Source organism: Papio anubis, chromosome 12 (genome assembly GCF_008728515.1).
Source record: "Papio anubis isolate 15944 chromosome 12, Panubis1.0, whole genome shotgun sequence".
NCBI lineage: Eukaryota > Metazoa > Chordata > Mammalia > Primates > Cercopithecidae > Papio > Papio anubis.
The window spans coordinates 70487227-70508226 of NC_044987.1; the positions used below are offsets into that span (position 1 = coordinate 70487227).

The window sequence follows — 21000 nt, forward strand, 5'->3', positions numbered from 1 at the left end:
GCCACCCTCCCACTCTTCCCCTTCTGAATCTCTAAAGTCCATCATATCACTTCTTATGCCTTTGTGTACTCATAGCTTAGCTCCCACTTATAAGTGAAAACACATGGTTTTTGGTTTTCCACTCCTGTGTTACTTCACATAGAATAATGGCCTCCAGCTCCATCCTAGTTGCTGTAAAAGACATTATGTTGTTTGTTTGTTCGTTCGTTTATTTATTTATTGAGACGGAGTCTTGCTCTGTCATCAGGCTGGAGTGCAGTGGCATGATCTTGGCTCTCTGCAACCTCCACCTCCCAGGTTCAAGTGATTCTCCTGCCTCAGCCTCCTGAGTAACTGGGACTAAAGGCACCCGCCACCATGCCCAGCTGATTTTTGTAGTTTTAGTAAAAACAGGGTTTCACTGTGTTAGCCAGGATGGTCTCAATTTCTTGACCTTGTGATCTGCCTGCCTTGGCCTCCCAAAATGCTGGGATTACAGGCATAAGCCACCGTGCCCAGCCTATTTTATTCTTTTTAATGGCTGGGAAGCATTCTATAGTGTAAATACACCCCATTTTCTTTATTCATTAGTCATTGGGCACCTCGGTTGGTTCCACATCTTTGCCATTGTGAATTGTGCTGCTATAAACAAATGTGTACAAGTGTCTTTTTCATAATAATGACTTCTTTTCCTTTGGGTAGATACCCAGTAGTGGAATTGCTGGATTGAATGGTAGATCTACTTTTAGCTCTTTAAGGAATCTCCATACTGTTTTCCATAGAGGTTGTATTAATTTACATCCCCACCAGCAGTGTGCAAGTGTTCCCTTTTCCCCACATCCATGCCAACATCTATTATTTTTTGACTTTTTAATAATGACTATTCTTGCAGGAGTAAGGTGGTATCTCACTATAGTTTTAATTTGCCTTTTCCTGATGATTAGGAGGTTAAACATTTTTTCATGTTTTTTGGCCATTTGTGTATCTTCTTTTGAGAAATGGCTATTCATGTCCTTTGTCTACTTTTTAACGGAATTATGTGGTTTTTTTTTCTTTGTGATTTGAGTTCCTTATAGATTCTGGATACTAGTCCTCTGTTGGATGCATAGTTTGCAAATATTTTCTCCCAATCTGTGGTTTGTCTGTTTACTCTGTTGACTATTTCTTTTGCTGTGCAGAAATCTTTTAGTTTAATTAGGACTCATTTATTTATTTTGTTTTTCTTGCATTTACTTTTGGGGTCATAGTCATAAATTATTTGCCTAGGCTGATGTCTAAAAGAGTTGTTCCAATGTTGTCTTGTAGAATTTTTATGGTTTCAGGTCTTATATTTACGTCTTTGATCTATCTTGAGTTGATTTTTGTATATGGCGAGAGATAGGGATGCAGTTTCATTCTTCTACCTGTGGCTTGCCAGCTTTCCCGGTATCATTTATCAAATAGGGTATCCATTCTCCAATTCACGATTTTTAATGCTCTGTCAGAGATCAGTTGGCTGTATGTATTTGGCTTCATTTCTCAGTTCTCTATTCTGTTCCATTGGTCTATGTGTCTACTTTTAGGATTTTTTAGGTATACAGTCATATCATCTGCAAACAGTGATAGGTTGATTTCCTCTTTTTCAATTCAGATGCCCTTTACTTCCTTCTCTTGCCTAATTGCTCTGGCTAGAACTTCCAGAACTCTGTTGAGTAAGAGTAGTGAAAGTGGACACCCTTGTCTTGTTCCTGTTCTCAGGAGGAATGCTTTCAACTTTAACTGATTTAGTATAATGTTGGCTGTGAGTTTGTCATATACGGCTTTTTACATTTTGAGGTAAGTCCTTCCAGTGCATAGTTTGTTGAGAGTTTTTATCATAAAAAGGTGCTGGATTTTGGCGAATGCTTCTTCTGTATCTATTGAGATGATCATAGTTTTTGTTTTTAATTCTGTTCGTGAGATGTATCACATTTATTGATTTGTGTATATTAAACCATCTCTGCATCCCAGGGATAAAACCCATTTGATCATGATGAATTATCTTTTTGATGTGTTGTTGGATTCAGTTTAAGGGAGGAGACCACCCCTCATATTGTCTTATGCCCAATTTCTGCTTCCAAAGAAAGAACAACTAAAAACTAAAAGGCAGAAATGAAATCCACAGGCAGACAGCTCGGTGCCACACCCTGGGCCTGGTAGTTAAAGATCAACTCCTGACCTAATCGGTTATGTTATCTATAGGTTACAGACATTGTATAGAAATGCACTGTGAAAATCCCTATCTTGTTTTTTTCCGATCTAATTACTGGTGCATGCAGCCCCCAGTCACGTACCCGCTGCTTGCGCAATCAATCATGACCCTCTCACACGCACCCCCTTAGAGTTGTGAGCCCTTAAAAGGGACAGGAATTGCTCTCTCGAGGAGCTTGGCTCTTGAGACAGGAGTGTTGCCGATGCCCCTGGCTGAATAAACCCCTTCCTTCTTTAATTCGGTGTTTGAGGAGTTTTGTCTGTGGCTCGTCCTGCTACAAGTTAGTTAATATTTTGTTGAGGATTTTTGCATTTATCAGGTAAATTGGTTTGTAGTTTTCTTTTTTTGTTGTGTCCTTTCCTAATTTTGGTATCAGGGTGATACTAGCTTCATAGAATGTTTTAGGGAGAATTCTTTCTTGCTCAATAGAAATTTCTGGAATAGTTTCAGTAGAATTGGTACTAATTCTTCTTTGAATGTCTGGTAGAATTCACCTATGAATCCAACTGTCCTGGGCTTTTTAGGTTGGCAATTTTAAAATTACTGATTCAATCTCGTTGCCTGTAATTGGTCTATTTAAGGTTTCTATTTCTTCCAGATTTAATCTAGGAGGGTTGTATGTTCCCAGGAATTTGTCCATTTCCTCTAGGTTTTTTAGTTTGTGCACATAAAGATGTTCATCATAGTCTCGAATGATCTTTTGTATTTCTGTGGTATCAGTTGCAATGTCTCCAGTTTCATTTCTAATTGAGCTTATTTGGATCTTCTGTCTTCTTTTCTTGGTCAGTCTAGCTAGTGGTCTATTGATTTTATTTATTTTTTCAAAGAACCAGCTTTTTGTTTCATTAATCTTCGATTTTTTGTTGTTGTTGTTTAAATTTCATTTAGTTCTGCTCTAATTTTTGTTATTTCTTTTCTTCTTCTAGTTTCAGGTTTAGTTTGCTCTTGTTTCTCCAGTTCCTTGAGGTGTGACAACAGGTTGTCAATTTGTACTCCTTCAGACTTTTTGATATAGGCATTTAGCACTATAAACTTTCCTCTTAGCACTGCTTTTGCTGTATCTCAGAGGTTTTAATAACTTATTATCATTCATTTAAAATTTTTTTAAAATTTTCATCTTGATTTTATTGTTAATCTAGATATCGTTCAGGAGCAGATTATTTAATTTTCATGTATTTGTATAGTTTTAAGGGTTCCTTTTGAATTTGGTTTCCAGTTTTATTCCATTGTGATCTGAAAAGATACTCAATATAATTTTGATTATTTTAAAATTTATTGAGACTTGTTTTATGGCCTATCATAGGTTCTACCTTGGAGAATGCTTCATGTGCTGATAAGAAGAATATATATTCTACAGATCTTAGGTAGAGTGTTCTGTAAATATTCATTAAGCTCATTTGTTCTAATGTGTCATTTTAGTCCATTGTTTCTTTATTGACTTTCTGTCTCAAAGATATGTTTAGTGCTGTCAGTGGTGTATTGAGGTCTCCCATAATATTGTTTTGCTATTTATCTCATTTCTTAGGTCTAGTAGTAGTTGTTTTATCAATCTAAGAGCTCCAGTGCTTGGTGCATATATATTCAGGACTGTAATATCTTTTTGTTAAATTGATCCCTTTATCATTATATAGTGACCATCTTTGTCTTTTTTTTACTGTTGTTGCTTTGAAGTCTGTTTTGTCTGATAGAAGAATAGCTACTCCTGCTTGCTTTTGGTTTCCATTTACATGGAATACTTTTTTCCACCCTTTTACCTTGAGTTTATGTGAATCCTTCTGTGTTAGGTGAGTCTCTTGAAGATAGCAGATATTTGGATTGCAATTTTTTATTCACTCTGTCATTCTGTATCTTTTAAGTGGAGTGTTTAGGCCATTTACACTCAACGTGAATATTGAGATACGAGGTACGGTTCTCTTCATTATATTAATTATTACCTAGTTTTGTTTTTCATTGTGTTATTGTATTATAGGCCCTGTGAGTTTTAAGCTTTCAAGAGGTTCTATTTTGGTGCATATCAGGCGTTTGTCTCAAGATTTAGAACTCCTTTCAGCATTTCTTAGAGTGCTAGTTTGGTAGTGACAAATTCCCTCAACATTTGTTTGTCTGAAAATGACTTTATTTCTCCTTCATTTATGAAACTTAGATTTGCAGGATATAAAATTCTTGGCTGACAGTTTTTTTTTTCTGTTTATGGGGGTTAAAAATAGGACCCCAATCCCTTCTGGCTTGTAAGATTTTTGCTGAGAAGTCTGCTGCTCTAACTTCAAAGAGCAGTACAATAAAAGCATCAGGTAACCTACAAAAACTACTCTTGGAATTCTTCCCTTCATGTTGACATTAGATAACCTGATGACGCTATGCCTTGGTGAAGGTCTTTTTGCAATGAATTTCCCAGGAGTTCTTTGAGCTTCTTAGATTTGGATATCTAGATCTCTAGCCAGGCCAGGCAAGTTTTCCTCAATTATTTCCTGAAACAAATTTTCCAGACCTATTATTTTCTCTTCTCCCCCAGGAACATCAATTATTCTTAGGTTTGGCGTTTTTACCTAATCCCATATTTCCTGGAGATTTTGTTCATTTCTTTAGATTGTTTTTTCTTTATTTTTGTCTGATAGGGTTAATTCAAAAGCCCATCACTGAGCTCTGAAATTCTTTCTTCTACTTATTCTAGTCTATCGTTAAAACTTTCCACCGCATTTTGTAATTCCCTCAGTCTGTCTTTCATTTCCAGAAGTTCTGACTGGTTTTTCTTGATGATATCTATCTCTCTAGAAAATGTTTCATTTATATCCTGAGCTGCTTCTTAATTTCTTTATGATGTTTTTCACCTTTCTCTGATATCTCCTCAAGTAGCTTAACAATTGACCTTCTGAGTTCCTTATAGGTTATTTTAAAGATTTCATCTTGGCCTGGGTCCATTGCTGGAGAGCTAGTGTGATTTTTTTGGGGGGAGTACTATAGCATTCTGATTTGTCATATCACCAGAGTTAGTTTTCTGGTTCCTTCTCATTTGAGTGGATTATTTCTTCTAATTATTCTTGAATTTATGTTTGACTTGACAGTATTTCTTTTATTTGTTGTTAAATTTCTTTTTTCTTCTTAAGGATAAGACTTTCATGCTTATAGTTAGTTATAACCTAATTCAGTTCTTAGTGCTTTCATGGGTGAAGACTCTGTAAGAGTTTCCTGGTTACAGAGAGTCTTTGTATGATAGCTTTCTCATATGCTGGTTGTAGCAGCAATGTGCTTGGTGTGTGAACAAGTGCACTATCTCCTACGGGGTTGAAATGGTACAGGTCTCTTAAAGCTTATCTTATTCTCCTGAGGCATACACTTTTTTAATTATTTATTTTCCCCCAGTAAAAATAGCACATTTCTTTCTGCTCCTTTGTGAATTTCACAGTTACTGAATCAGGTGGAACTCAATCAAGACTTTCAATTTTCAGAACTTTAGGCCCTCTTTCCCCATGTATCCGGACTAGGCACTGTGTAGTGGCAAATACCAAGTACTAGAGACAGACTGCTGGAGTCTGAATCCAGTTAATCTCTTTGTACTTCAGTTTCCTCATCCATAAGACATATAATAAAACATTTATTCATAATACTGTAGTAAGGATTAAATTTATATATATATATATATAAAGTCTTCAGAGGAATTCTTAGCATACATGGACTTTATAAACATTGGCTATTACGACTTCACAATAATTCCTTCGGTTCTGTCCTCTACAAGGAGTAAATGAATGCAACTACCAGAAAGTTTATTTTCCTAGACTTTCATATTTGGAGTAAAAGACAGGAATACATTAATCTGTAGTTTTGGGACTACAAGTTTGTGGCACTGGGGAAGCAAATTCAGTTCATAGATGCATTTTGTTTGACCTGAAAATGTTTACAGTTTTTTTTTAATTTGAGGGCCTTTGGGTGAAACATGCATTCCCCAGTTAGCCACAGTCCCTCACCTTTTCCTATCACTTTAATTTCTATTTACCTGCCTGACTCCTGTAGATGCTTTACTTAAGCCAGCAAGAAGAGATCTACTGTAAAAGCAAAAGAAATACATAGTCCTTTAGTCTTTCTGCAATTGCAGAAACAACTTATAAACAGGCATAATTTCACAGGGAGTCCAGATATTGAAGTTATCTGGTAAACTTTTAAAATAACTATGATTATCATGCCCAAGAAGGTAATAGAAAAGGTTGAGAATGTTGGTAGATATCTGGAAGCTCTAAAAAGAAACCAAATGGGGATTCTAGAAGTCAAAATACAATAACTAAAATATTTTAGTGGTTGAGTTTAGTAGTTGACTAGATACAGCTGAAGAGAGAACTAGTAAGTTGAGTATAGCTTAGAGAAAAATATTAGGAATGAGGCAGGAGAGACAAAAGACAAGAAAATACATTAATGAGGGTAAGAAATATGGGGAGCACAATGAGATAGTCTAAACACATCACTGAAGTCTCAGAAGGAGAGAAGAAAAAGTAAAACAGAAACAAGAAGACATAATAGTTGAGAAGTTTTCAAAACTGATGAAAGATCTCAAGCTACAAGAATATCTAAAAACTCCAAATATAATAGACAAAAAGAAATACACAAAAAGAGAAGCACATCATAGCAATCACCTGAAACTCTTAAGCAAATTGAAAAAATTATGAAAGCAGAGGAAACAATGCAGATTATTCTCAGCAATGCAACAACTAGACTGTTGATTTCTCAAGAGAAACAATGGAAATTAGAAGGTAATGTAATTTCCATTTAAAATGCTGAAAGAAAATAACTGCCAATCTAGAATTCTGTACCCAGTAGAAATATTCCTCAGAAATGAAGATATTACAAAGATATTTTCAGAGAAACAAAACTGAGACAATTAGTTACTAGTAGAACCTTAAAAGGAATTAGAGGGAATTCTAAAGGACATTAATCAGACAAAGGAAAATAATCGCAGGCAGAAGATTGAAGACCCAAGGAGGAATGAAGAACAATGAAAAGGGTAAATAACATAGCTAAGTCTACATTGATATTGACTATATAAAATGACAAAAATAAAGTCTTGTTGTGTTTGAAAGATAAATAAAAGTTAAATGGTGAGAAAATTGCATTAAAGCACTCTAAGTTCCTTGTATTGATCAGGAAGAGAGTAAAAAAATTAACAATTAACATTTAAACTTTGATGATTCAATAATGTGAACTATGAGAAAAGCCTCTGTGTCTAAAAAATAGTGACGAATGACAGAGTCCAAATCTCTCCAGACATCCTCTGAAAAAGGCACCGCTTTTTTTTCCCTACAGTGTGTCTCGGTTAGGACATCTCAACATCATCGAGATGTCAGTTCTTCCTAATTTCATTTATAAACCTATTGTAATCAAAATAAAATACCAAGAAACTTTTTTGTTCTGGAGCTAAAGTGCCTGGAAAAATTAAGATACAAGAATAACTAGGAATAGTACTGAAAAGCAAGAGCTCTGAGATGGAACAAGCCTTATCAACATACTATTAACATACTACATTAACTAACATACATACAACATACTATTAATATACAACAACTTATTAAACATACTACAACTTATTAAACATACTACAAATCCTCTGTAACTAAAATGGTGTGGTACTGGCACATGAATAAACAAAAAGACTATTGGAATGGAACAGAAAGTCAAGAAACCATGTATATAATACAGGTGGTATCTCAAATCGCTGGGGCAAATAATTACTTTTTAATAAGTAGTATGAAAAACAGATAGCCATTTGTAAAATATAAATTTATATCCTTCCCTTATACCATACACAAGAATAAATGCAAGATGAATCAGGTATCAACATATACAAAATTAAACTATACAAGTACTTGAAGAAAACATGGGTGAATTCCTGTATATCCTGAGTAGAGGGGAAGGTTTCCAAATTGTAACTTAAAATCCAGATGCAAACAAAAAAGATTGATAAGTTTGACTACACAAATCAATTTTTTTTTTTTTTTTTTTTTTTTTTTGGGTATAGAGTCTCACTCTGTCTTCCAGGCTGAGGTGCAGTGGCACGATTTCAGCTCACTGCAAGCTCCACCTCCTGGGTTCATGCCATTCTCCTGCCTCGTTCCCCTGAGTAGCTGGGACTACAGGTGCCCGCCACCATGCCTGGCTAATTTTTGTATTTTTAGTACAGACAGGGTTTCACCATGTTAGCCAGGATGGTCTCGATCTCCCGACCTCGTGATCCGCCTGCCTCGGCCTCCCAAAGTGCTGGGATTACAGGCGTGAGCCACCACACCCGGCAGAAAACAATTTTTAAAAACATTTTTTAATGGCAAAGAATACCATGAGTAACTCAAAATGCAAATGACACATTGGGAGAAAATACTTGCAATATATATTACAGATGCAGGTTGATATCCCTAATATATAAAGAATTGTTTTTGATTGAGAGGGAAAAGTGACAAAAAATGGTAGTAAAGTGACAAAAGACATGAGCAAACAATTTACAAAACATATTAAAATAGCTCTTAAATATCTGAAATACAAAACCTCACTCAAGATAAGATAAATGAAAGTTTAAACTAAACTAAGATATTATGTTTTACCCTTCAGATTGGGAAAAATTCAAAAGCTTGATAAATGTGTAGTAGATGAGGTTGCAGGGAAATATGAAGTCTCATGTATTGCCTATGGGAATGAAAAAATGGTGTAATTTCTGTAAAGGAGAATTTGAGAATATCTGATACAACTACATATTTGCTAAGCCTTAGACTTAGTAACCCTATTTCTAAGAATTTACTCTGAAAATACACTGCCAGCAATGTGCATAAAGTTTTTCACGGCTGCATTTTGTGTGAATGCAAAATACTGGAAATTGCTTAGATGCTTACATATAGGAGGTTTGTTGAAAAAAAATATATAGCACCTACATACAGTGGAGTATCTTGCATCTGTTAAAAAAAACCTGAAGATTATTTCCATGAATTGATGTGGAGTAATTTTCAGAATATATCTTTAAGGGGCCAAAAGCATACTGCAAAAGTGTATGTATAGAATGCCATCTTTAGTGTAACAAATAAAGGGAAACAATAAAAACAATAAAACATGTGATTTGCTTACTTCTGCCAAAAGAATGAAGGGGGAAAACAGTAAAAGAAGTTACTTACAAATATAAGAGGAATGGGATTGAAGGGGCAGGGCAAATATTGCTACTCTTTCTATGGGCCTTTTTGCATAATTTTGACTTTTGGAATCATGTTAATGTCCTACATAACCCAAAAAGCAAAATAAAATCATCAGGAACAGAGAAATTAACTAAAACTAAATGCAAACAGACATAGAAATTCAGCTGTATTTCAAATTAATCACATAACCACATTGTAGGGGGAAAAAAACACTGGTCCAAATAACTTTTGAACACAGCTCTTTGACTATACTATATATCCTCAGTTTAGAGAAAATAACTACAAATTTTGAACTATTTTTCAGAAAGCTTCCTTTTGGTGGTGCAAGTAAAGCTATTTTGAAACTAATTTGAATGCATTGTAGGACTGAGTGATTGAGTAAATGGCTTGGTGTTTTTGGGAGCTAGGATTCTAAATGTGGAAGAGAGAGGTCTCAATATTAAATAAGGAAATGTGAGAAAGAACTCTGTGGAGCTGGATGGGAACTGTAAATGCCAGTATGAATGCAGGACTTCTTATTTATAAGATATTCCTTAGCTCTACAATGAAAAGACATAGAAATAGTGACATTCCAGTAGCAATGAGTGTATCTAGTGCCAAAGTCATTAAAGGGAAATCATTAAAAAGAAACCAGGAATCATTGGAGAAATGGCTCATTTCTCAGGGAAGGTACAAGATAGATCTGAAACTTTTTTTTTTTAGTGCCAGAAAACAAGAAAGCACTCAAAAACAAATAAAATGAGAGTATGTTACAAAGATAAAGAAACCACCTTGAAAGGTCACTGACTGGATCAAATCTGGGACAATTTGAGCATCAGAACAATAGGGACATATAATTATGTTTTATACATATATATAATTATATATTATAACCTGTTTAAATAGGGATGAGTTTAGGTAATAGATAGGTGATAGACAGGTAGATAATAGACAGACAGATGGATGAGAAGGCGGGGTGCTCAGTTGATATATGCTGCAAATATTTCTTCCAGTAGAATGCCAACTGGTAAATATGGAGGAAGCAGTAGAAGTGGAAAAATCACTATTTTATAACCATCACAATAAAGACTGGATCAGGCATAAATCATCAATATATGTGAAATTGAAGGAGAAAATTTGATGAGGAGTAGGATGTTTTGATGATCTCAAAGTATCTCCCCATAGATCTAGATACAATGTCTAGATAGGACATTCTAGAACCCAAAATTGCAGTATTTGAAATTTAGATCTCAATGCACAGGCTTAACTGCAGATCGGACATAGCAGGTCATTAGATAGTATTCAAACCTTGACATAGAGAAAAATATTAAAACACAGAAAGTTTGAAAGTAAAAGAATGGACAAAATTTTATTATCTAAACATTAATGATAAAAAAGTTTATATACTTGTATTTTTGCCAGACAAAGCAAAATTCATGGCAAAAAACATGACTAGAAATAAACAGGGACATTTCAAAACTGTAAAATATTCAACTGAAAAATAAACTTAAAATGTTTATGCACTTAATAATACACCTTCAAAATGTATAAAGATTGACACAACCATGAAGAGAAGTAAGCAAATCCACACTTGTATTGGAAGATTTTTTTAACACATTGGTCTTGATATTCGACAGGCAAAAAAGGGAATAATAGAGACATTTAAATGCATAATTAGCAAACAACCTCATAAATATTTTTTAAATACTCCACGCAACAAATTAAGAGTATGCATTTTTTCTTTTCAAGTATACATGAAATATTTATATTCTAATTGACTTTATGCTGGGTCATAAAACAAATCTCTACAAATTTCAGAGAACTGAAATTATACAGAGAATGTTCCCTGAAAATTTTACAATTAAACCTGAAATCAATAACAAAGACATAATTATGAATTTTTCATATATTTATTAACTTAGAAATATATTTCAACATAAACCATGAGTCAAAGAAGAAGTCATACAGGACAGTAGAATATTTAAGCTGAATAATAATAAAAATATCAAAATATGTGTGCATGGCATGTGTGTGTGTGCAGTAAAGAAGAAAGACTAAAAAAATCATTGACTCAGGCACATTTCTCTAAAAGCTGGAAAACTAACAGCACATTAATAGCAAATAAAGTAGAAGCAAATTAATGATAAATGTAAGCAGAAATTAATGAAACAAAAGTACAATGGAAAGTATCAACAAACCCAAAGTTAGTCCTTTGAGAAGACAAACATCCTTGATATACCTCTATTGGGATTAAGAAGAAAAGGTGGGGATCAGGTGGTTGGAGTGGCACCGGTCTAGCCAGTAAATGACCTGCGACATAACTATTTGCAAAACTAATGGGGAAGGCCATTCAAGATAAAAATAAGTTATATCACAGGAAAGCAATTGAAAATGCAAAAATGAAGCATCTGAATGAAGGACTAATTACACTGAATTCAGCACTTATGAATCTTATCTGCAGACATGTACAGACTACATCCTAAGATTGACTTCTGCTTCATTAGAAATACATGAACTAGTGCCTTACTGGAAGTGATCTGTGTGTTTTAAGAACTGGTATATATTGGTAAATCAGGGATTTCTTCTTGGTTTGGATCCATTGCTGGATATGAAAGATGGCAAGTCCGGATAGAAGTAAAGGGAAGACATTAAAAGCAAAAAATAAAAATAAATAAATAAAACAATGCCCCCAGGTTGCCGGAAGCAAGTGGAGATTCTGAATAAGTCAAGGCATGTTGAAGCACTGAAAACAGCAGCAGCCGGGAGTAATGTTCGAAGTGATAATCAGAATTTCAGTCCTAGTGTCATAACTAGCAAATGAAGACATTCTGAAAATGGTGCTTCCTCATTGGACTCTAATAAAAGTTTGATACCAGAGAAAAGTAAAGTATTCTCTCGGAATTGCAGAAAACCAGTAGAAGAAATCGTTCATTCCGAAACAAAATTGGAACAGGTTGTTTGTCTGTACCAAAAACCAAGTAAAACAACAGATTCCCCAAGCACAGTCTTTATATAAGAGGCAAAAGATTCACTGAACACTTCTAAAAACCATTCTGAAAACCATTTTGAATATTAGACGAATGTAACAGGATCCCTTTTTGAGCACAAAGGGGCTTGTAGTCTAAAGTCCAGTTTCTGTCCACTGAGTTTATTGAGTGGTGGTGTTCAGATGCCAAAGTCTACAGCAACCAGTACTGTGGATAATAAGAAACTGACCAGATGGTTTTCCATTTAGAAACAAACTCCAATTCAGAATCACATTTGCCTTTTATTAAAGTGACAACATTTTAAGTTCAGAAGGCTCATGTTTTGTGCCTGTTGAGAAAACACCTAACTTGGTGAATTCAGTCACTTGTAACCAACTGTGTTGATGACATTTTGAAAACTGAAGAATCTAGTAGAACCTGTCCTTCCAGCATTTCAAATTGTGAAAGTGCAGATTCAACTTGGCAGTCATCACTTGACACTGATAACAACAGCCATTATCAAAAGAAGAGGATGTTTTCGGAAAACAAAGAAAAGATTAAATGCATGAAAACTTCAGAGCAAATTAATGAAAATATTTGTGTAGGTTTGGAAAGGCAAACAGCATTCCTGAAACAGGTCAGATATTTGATTATCTATAGGATAAATTATGAACTATTTGACAACAAACTGAAAGAATTGAACGAATGCACTGGGAAGATAGAGTGCAGGAATAAACATGAAGGAATAGCTGATGAATTTTTGTGAATTGCTTCACAAAAGGAGGAATTGCTTCACAAAAATAGCAAAACTCCGTGAAGGAATAGCTCCATGAAGGAATAGCAAAACATGAAGGAATAGCTGATGAATTTTTGTGAATTGCTTCACAAAAGAAGGAATTGCTTCACAAAAATAGCAAAACTCCAAAGACATATTAAAACAGTATTATTCTCTCAAAGGAATTGTTTGGAACCAAACATGTTATCCAGTAATGGAGCCTGTAAGGTTGCAAATTCAGACTATGAATTTGGGTAAGAATCTGGAGTCAGGGCCCAGCACGGTGGCTCATGCCTGTAATCCCAGCACTTTGGGAGGCCAAGGCAGGAGGATCACTTGAGGTCAGGAGTTCGAGACCAGCGTGGACAATATGGTCAAACCCTGTCCCTACTAAAAATACGAAAATTAGCTGGGCATGGTGGCCGGTGCCTGTAATTCCAGCTACTCGGGAGGCTGAGGTGGGGGAATCACTTGATCCTGGGAGGCGGAGGTTGCAGTGAGCTGAGATCACGCCTCTGTACTCCAGCCTGGGTGACAGAGTGAGACTCTGTCTCAGAAAAAAAAAAAAAACAAAAAACAGAATCTGGAGTCAGTTAATAGTCCAGTTTAAAGAAAGTCTTCTGAGAATTATGAGCCTTCTAACCCTTCAGAAAAAGGAAGTAAAAAATTAATTTGTCACCAGATCAAAATGAGTGTTTCTGAAAGTAACAATGATGGTCTTATGTTGATTTCAGTGAAAAGTCCTAATTTGACAACTCCAGTTAAATCAAATCCAACAGATATCAGAAAAATTACATCAGGAAATTCCATCAGTTCTCCCATTGCTGAAGTTATGGCTGTACAGAGGAAACTCGATTCTACAATTGATTTGACAAAAGAAGGCCTATCCAACGGCAATACAGAAAGTCCAGTATCCACCCTGGAGTACCTTTGAAAGCTATTTTAAACTCAAAAGAAACAACCTCATTGGCACAAAATGCAGCCCAGTTTCCTGAGTCCTTTGAGCACCTGCCACCACTCTCAGAACCACCACCACTAATACCTGAATTAGTAGATAAAATCTCAGACACACTTCCTCACCAGAAGCCTGAGCTCAAAGTGAAATGCGTTTTGAGACCCAGTGTTCTCCTGTAGAAACTTACCACCTCTTCCTGTGTTATGAGAACCCTAATAATAAGTTAATTTGGAAGAAGATTGGAGAAATTAAAGCTTTACCACTCCCAATGGCCTGTACTTTAACTCAGTTTTTAGCTTCCAACAAATATTATTTTATTGTCCAATCAAAAGATATTTTGGATGGTATGGACCATTCTGTGATATAAAATCTATCCCTGAGTTTTCTGAAAATCTTACCTAAAAAAGAGGTCTTCAATAATTATATATTATACCACATTTTTTCCATATTTGTGTTGTTTACAATATCACTGTAATACCATTTCCCATTGTAAAAGTTCAGCTCAGATTGTGAGCCCTTTCTATAGAAACAGTCCTCTTCTATATGCTGTAAGTGGCCAGTAATTTGATGAACTTCTGATGTGTATTAAATATATCCTTCCAGTGGATAAGTTCTAAAACACACACTCTCATGAACCCATGTTGCTGAGGTGTGTTGTGAACAATACCTTTGGTGATTGGGGAACTGCTGCTTTCATCAGAAGACCTAGAATACAAGCAGCCACTGTTTCCTCCATTGACAATCAGCATTTAGTGACCTGCTGTGGTCAGCATAGCTACAGGAAAAATTGGTTCTTTTTTTTTTTTTTTAGATGGAGTCTCACTCAGTCGCCCAGGCTGGAGTGCAGTGGCACGATCTTGGCTCACCACAAAATCGGCTCTTGACTGAGGCCAGGTCATCCTTGGGGTGCACCTCCACCAAGATTTTATGAAAAGATGACATTTTGAGTTAGATGATAAAAATAAATATAAAAATTTAAAGATTTCATGAAAAAAAAAAGAAGAAAAGGGAGAAGACACATATATATCCAATGTCAGGGATGAAAAATCAACTTTGCTAGAGATTCTGCTAATATTCCAAATAATAAGATGATACTAATGGGATATTATTAATAAAACAACCTAGATTTAGATTAGATGAACAATATCATAGAGAAATGCAACTTAAGATCTTCATAACTTTGGGATATGAAGAGATTTTTTTAGGCAGGATATTTAAAAAGTTCTAACTATGATGGAAAATAGATGAAGTTTACCACCTTGAAACCAAGAACCTCTCTCTTCATCAAATAACTTGGTGAAAAGTAAGCCAACAGTGGGAGAAAAGATTTGCTACTCATATAGCCAACAAAGAGCTCCTATGCTGAATACAAAAAGAATTTCTAAAAATCAATAAGGAAAAGTCAAACAGCCAAATAGAAAACATTGGCAGAAAACTCGAATAAGCACTTCACAAATGAAGAGATCTAAATGACACATGGAAAGGTGTTGGGCCCCATTACTAACTGGGGAATGTAAATTGAAACCATGCGTTACCGATGCACTCACCAGAACGGATAAGCTCTGGAAGTCTGTGATACCAAGTCCTGTGCAGCTCTGGAGTACAGGTGCAACAGCGGGCACTCTTCCCATTGAAGGAAACCAGAACGTGTCACTCCAAAATCTACCTCTTTGAAATAAATACTTTTGAACTGAAGGCAATTAAAAAGTAGCAAAGGGAGAAAGAGCTCTTTCTATTCTCTCCTTGCCCCTACTGCCTAAAGACAGGATATAAATTATCCTTTACTGGAGATGACTGCTGTTAGCTCAGAGATGGCACCAGAGGAATCTACAAATAACCCTTACTCCATTAGTTTCTTCCCATATTCTACTCATAGCTGCCTCTGGAAGCTTAAAACTTTGCTTTGTCTTGTCACTTCTCTAAAATTTATTATTCTTTGTTGAAGCTGTTAAATAAGCCAGAGTTTCAAGTCACTGCTTTGAGGTACCTTTCACTGAAGTTTCTCTTATGTGATGCATGCTGTTTGCATTTATACACTTGTCTGTTTTCTCTCTTGTTAATCTGTCTTTAGTAACAGGAGTCTGTCCCAACAATACATTTATAAGGGCTGAAGAAAAATTATGTTGTTTCCTTGGCATCGTGCATTGCTGGTGGATATGGAAGTTCACATGATTTCTATGGAAAAGAGTTGTCAGAATCTTCTGAAGTTGAACATATACATAGCCTATGATCCCAAATTTCTTGGAATTTCCAAAATTTCTTAGATTTATATCCACAGAAATTCATGTACACATGTACTTTAAGATTTGTATAAAAATATTCATAGCTGCGTATTGACCATGGCGCCAAACTGGAAGTGATGTGCATGTGTATCAGTTGTAAAGTTGAATGATCTAGAGCCATGTGCTAATTATGTCTGATGAAAAAGCCAGATTCAAAAAAGTAAATACTGTATGACTTGATTTATATTAAGTGCAAAAACTAGGCAAAAAGTTAGTGCTTAGGAATGTATGTTTAGGTAGTAAAGCTATAAAGAAAAGTATAGAAGTAATTGCCATAAAAATCAGGATAATGTTGCCCTTGTTGAGGAGAAAACATGAGGTGGCTTCTGGGTGTTGATCATCATCTAAATCAGGAGTTGGTAAATTACAGTCTGGTACCTATTTTCATAAATAAAGTTTTATTGGAACAATGCAGGCACTTTTGTTTAATATTGTCTGTGGCTCCTTTCACAATGCAACAACAGATACAGATGCTGTGACCTGAATGTTTGTGCCTTTCCTGCCAAATTCATATGATGAAACCTAATCACCAATGTGATGATACTAGGAGGCCTTTGGGAAGTGATGAGATTATGAGGGTGGAGCTCTCATAAATGGAATTAGTATCTTTATAAAAGGGGCCCCAGAGAGCTAACTTGCCCCTTCTACCGTGTGAGAACACAGTGAGAGGGAACCTTATAGGCCAGAAACTGGGAAACAGGCCCTTACCAGACGTGGAATCTGAGTCAGCTGGCACTTTGATCTTGGACTTCCCAGCTTCCAGAACTGTGAGAAGTATATTTTTATTGTTTATAGGCCACACAGTTTATGGTATTTTGTTACAGCTGCCTGAACGGACTAACACAGGAGAGTTAGGTAGTTGCTGAAGGGATCAGCTACGTAAAATATTTACTCTTGCTCTCTAGAGAAAAAGTTTGCTGACCCCTGACCTAGACTTCCACCTGGGTATTGATCTCATAGGTGCTTCTTTGTGACAGATCACTGCCCTCTACATTCTATTTCTGCTATACATTTTTCTTTTGTATATCTTTCTGTGTATATGCTGTGTTTCACAAGAAGATGATATTCAAGCTCTATATTTGAGTTTCAGCAGAGAACAACAGAACTGGGTGGAGACGTGGGCACTGGGAGGTGGGTGATTCACCTTCTTAGAACCTCCTTACATACAATTTGCACTTACTGGTCAGCCAGTGTATACTTCACAGGTTTCCAGAGTTGTTCAAGAACCATCAAAACATGAATGTCCCTTTTTTTACAAATGAAGAAACTGAGGCTCAGAGAGATTTAACTGTCTTGCAGAGTTCTCAGAACTTGGGGGAGGAGATGGGATTTGAATGCATTCTGTCCAACTATGAAGTTCGTAACACCATGAGGTTGCCTCCTAGCTATTGTTAGAAACAAAACAAATAAGAAGGAAAAACTCAGCCTGATCCTCAGGCATTTTAAGGGCCCGTAGCCAGCTCCTAAATTTAGCCAGTATTTTTTTTCTCCAGAATACATTTAAAAAATGCTTAACTGGATCATGTTTTTAGTCCCCTTAATAAATTGCTTTACCAAAAGGCTTGCAGAATGGGAACTACGCCCAGGAAACTTCTAGTCCTAGTAACCTGCCTGTGGTTGCACAGGAGGACCAATCTTCAAACCCAAGTCTACTTCCAAAGCTTGCGGTGGCCTGCAGGTGACTGATAGCTTTAATCACACCCCACTCCAAGCCTCTCTGCAAGCCTTGAAAATGAAAGGATGGGATTGGCCCAACCAATCATTCCCGACAGAGCTTTGTACTCTGCTTTCTTTCCAATACTCTGAGAGCCACAAAGGAAACAATCGCCTTTCCCAGGAACAGTACAGGCTGAGATGCCTTCTCTGGATTTGCTGTGCTTCGGCAAAGCCCTTATTGCCTCCTGCTCCACAGTTCACCAAGTGTAAATTATGGGGAAGATTAACCTGCTTATTATTACAATTGTTCACTCAACTCTTAACACCAAGAGCCATTACAGGGAAATTAGACTTTGGGGAATGCTATTTACAGCTGCTGGACTGGCACCCAGGGGACTGCTACTAAATTCATTTATATGTTTTTCTCATGGAAATTCTCAGTGGATTTAGGTTACTCTTTCAATTTCCTAATCCTTCAGTGACCTTACATTGTCCAGCTCATCATAACCCCTTCCAGTGACATTTTCTTTCCCATCATACTTGAGATTATTTCTCTAACAGGCAGAGTTATGACCCACTCTTGCTAATCCTCAACATATCAGGGGAGCTGTGGGCTAATGTGTTTATAATGGCATCAGAAAGACCTAGGTTCAAATTCCGGTCCCGGGAAAGAAGAGGCAAAATAACCCTAGACAAGTTATTTAATCTCTCAAAACTTCAGGTTCTGCATACATTAAATGCACAGTTGTTAAGATTCAATGAGGTAATAACATACAAAACATGCAACATGATATCGGGCTCATAGGAAGTGATGGTGGCCAACATGATAGTTGTTTAATTCTAGGTATCTATTGTTGTTGTTTAATGAAATCCTGACTTTATTTATAGACTGAGCAGACTGGGAGGGACCAGGAGCAATGGGAAGGGTTTATGGAGCCTGATGGAAATGGGACTTGCCAGGATGGACTGACAACATTCAGTGAATAGATGGCTTGGGAGTAGGATATCTGCCCTTCCCACACACTCCCACCCATCGCCCACATTCCCTGGCTTGGGACCTCTGCTGCTTTACCTACCAGACTTCATGTGATCCTGCAGCCCAGGGCTGGGCATGGGCCCTTGACTCTTCATAAATTCCTGGCTGTAATTCTGTGTTCTTTTTGGCACTGACTTCATAGCAGCAGAATTTTAATAGACATCAAACATCTGGTTCTGTTTGGCTTCAGTTTTCAGTTAGAATATAGTAAGTCATCCTTTCCTCACCACTCCAGACCTTGCATATTTCTGAAGACACATTGTTTCCCTTCTTAGCTAGTGGCAGGGATGGGCCTCTGCCCTGCTGTAGTTTTGGTATTTAACATTTTTAGGGCCACTTAATCTAGATGTCACTGGACTTTCAGTCCCGTTTTCTCACTTGCGCCTATGACAATGACTCTGAGGTTGCTGGGAGCCAGGATCACCCCTACTTTACTGGTGAGGGAATGGGTAGTCTAAGACCAAGTTATATCTGGGTCTAGATGCCACATCTCTTGGGTCTGTGCCAGCACGCTGTGCTCTAAAAACCATCATTGTCTCCTTCCTAGAGACGAGGCTTGCAGCTGCAGATGGGTATCAACTCATGGGAAGCCACTCCCTTCAAAGACCTGGATGACTTTATTCTGGATGTTTCTGGCAAGGCCCCAGGTCCAAAGAATGAAGAGGGCCCTGATGGACCCTCTGCACTTACAGACTTAGTGTCTGAACCTACATGTCTCACCACCTTTTCCCTTCCTCCCTGTTCCAACCTGCCTGGCATCAGCCCTCACCTGTTCCCCCCATTCCCTCCTCTGCCTGTTCTTTCCCTTGGCTGTAGTCAATAGCTCCTTCCACCTTCCAACTTTTGGCTTCATCTCCTGGCCACTGACACCCATGGTGTCTCTGCCTTTAACCTGGCCCCAGCATGCCTTTGTGCTGCCCTCTTAGGAAACTTTCATCTTTTTTTTTTTTTTTTTTGAGATGGAGTCTTACTCTGTCACCCAGGCTGGAGTGCAGTGGCACGATCTCGGCTCATTGCAACCTCTGCCTCTAGGTTCAAGCGATTCTCCTGCCTCAGCCTACTGAGTAGCTGGGATTACAGGTGCCCACCACCATGCCCAGCTAATTTTTTTTCATATTTTTAGTAGAGAGGGGGTTTCACCATGTTGGTCAGGCTGGTCTCGAACTCCTGACCTCAGGCGATCTGCCCACCTTGGCCTCCCAAAGTGCTGGGATTACAGGCTTTAGCCACCACACCTGGCCAGAAACCTTCATCTTGAATTTGTCTTCTAGACCCTGATGGCAGCTCAGGAAGTCCTTGCAGGCTCCGAGTGCTCCATAATACAATCCTAGAAGCACAGTCTGATCTGGTGCTTGTATATCTGATGCCATTCAGGTCCCATATGCAGACCTGAGGCAGGCTGGATATGTAGAATGGTTGAATAACTGGGCAAAATTTCTAGTTATCGCTGTTCCTCCCCTTCAGAAGGAATATGATATTCCACACTGCTGGGGTAATGCTTCATCATCCCTTGAAGTGGCCTGGGCTGCTCTGCCCAGCCTGTGCCTGGCAGTGCCTGCCCCTCACCTGGCAGGAGTCTATGGGCTTTGCAGCCAGGGCCTGCATTTTTTATATCATCCTAAGCCAGCAATATCTCTGCCACCATTCACCTTGGCTCAGTCTGCTCAAAGTCTCTCCTGCTTTCACATATCAGTCTGCTTACTGTGGGCTTGCCCCTGGTTTCGGACCCTAGTTTACCTACATTCCTGGACTTGATCCCACCAGTTCAGCTCCTTGCTTACTGCAGGTCTATTCTCACTTTAGCTGTGGCACAGTGGGATTGACCACCTGTGCTGGTTAATTTTATGTGTGAATTTCGCTGGACCTTGGTGTCCAGCTAATTGGTCAAACATTATTCTGAATGTTTCCATGAGCGTGTATTTTTGGATGAGATGAACATTTAAATCCATGGACTCTGAGTAAAGCAGATTGCCCTTCATTATGTG

At 37.3% G+C, this 21000-nt stretch overlaps 1 pseudogene; it reads left to right on the top strand.

Annotated features, from left to right (window-relative positions):
* The first annotated feature begins 8423 nt into the window (after positions 1–8423).
* Positions 8424–19958, top strand: LOC101003687 (annotated as a pseudogene).
* The last annotated feature ends 1042 nt before the right edge of the window (positions 19959–21000 follow it).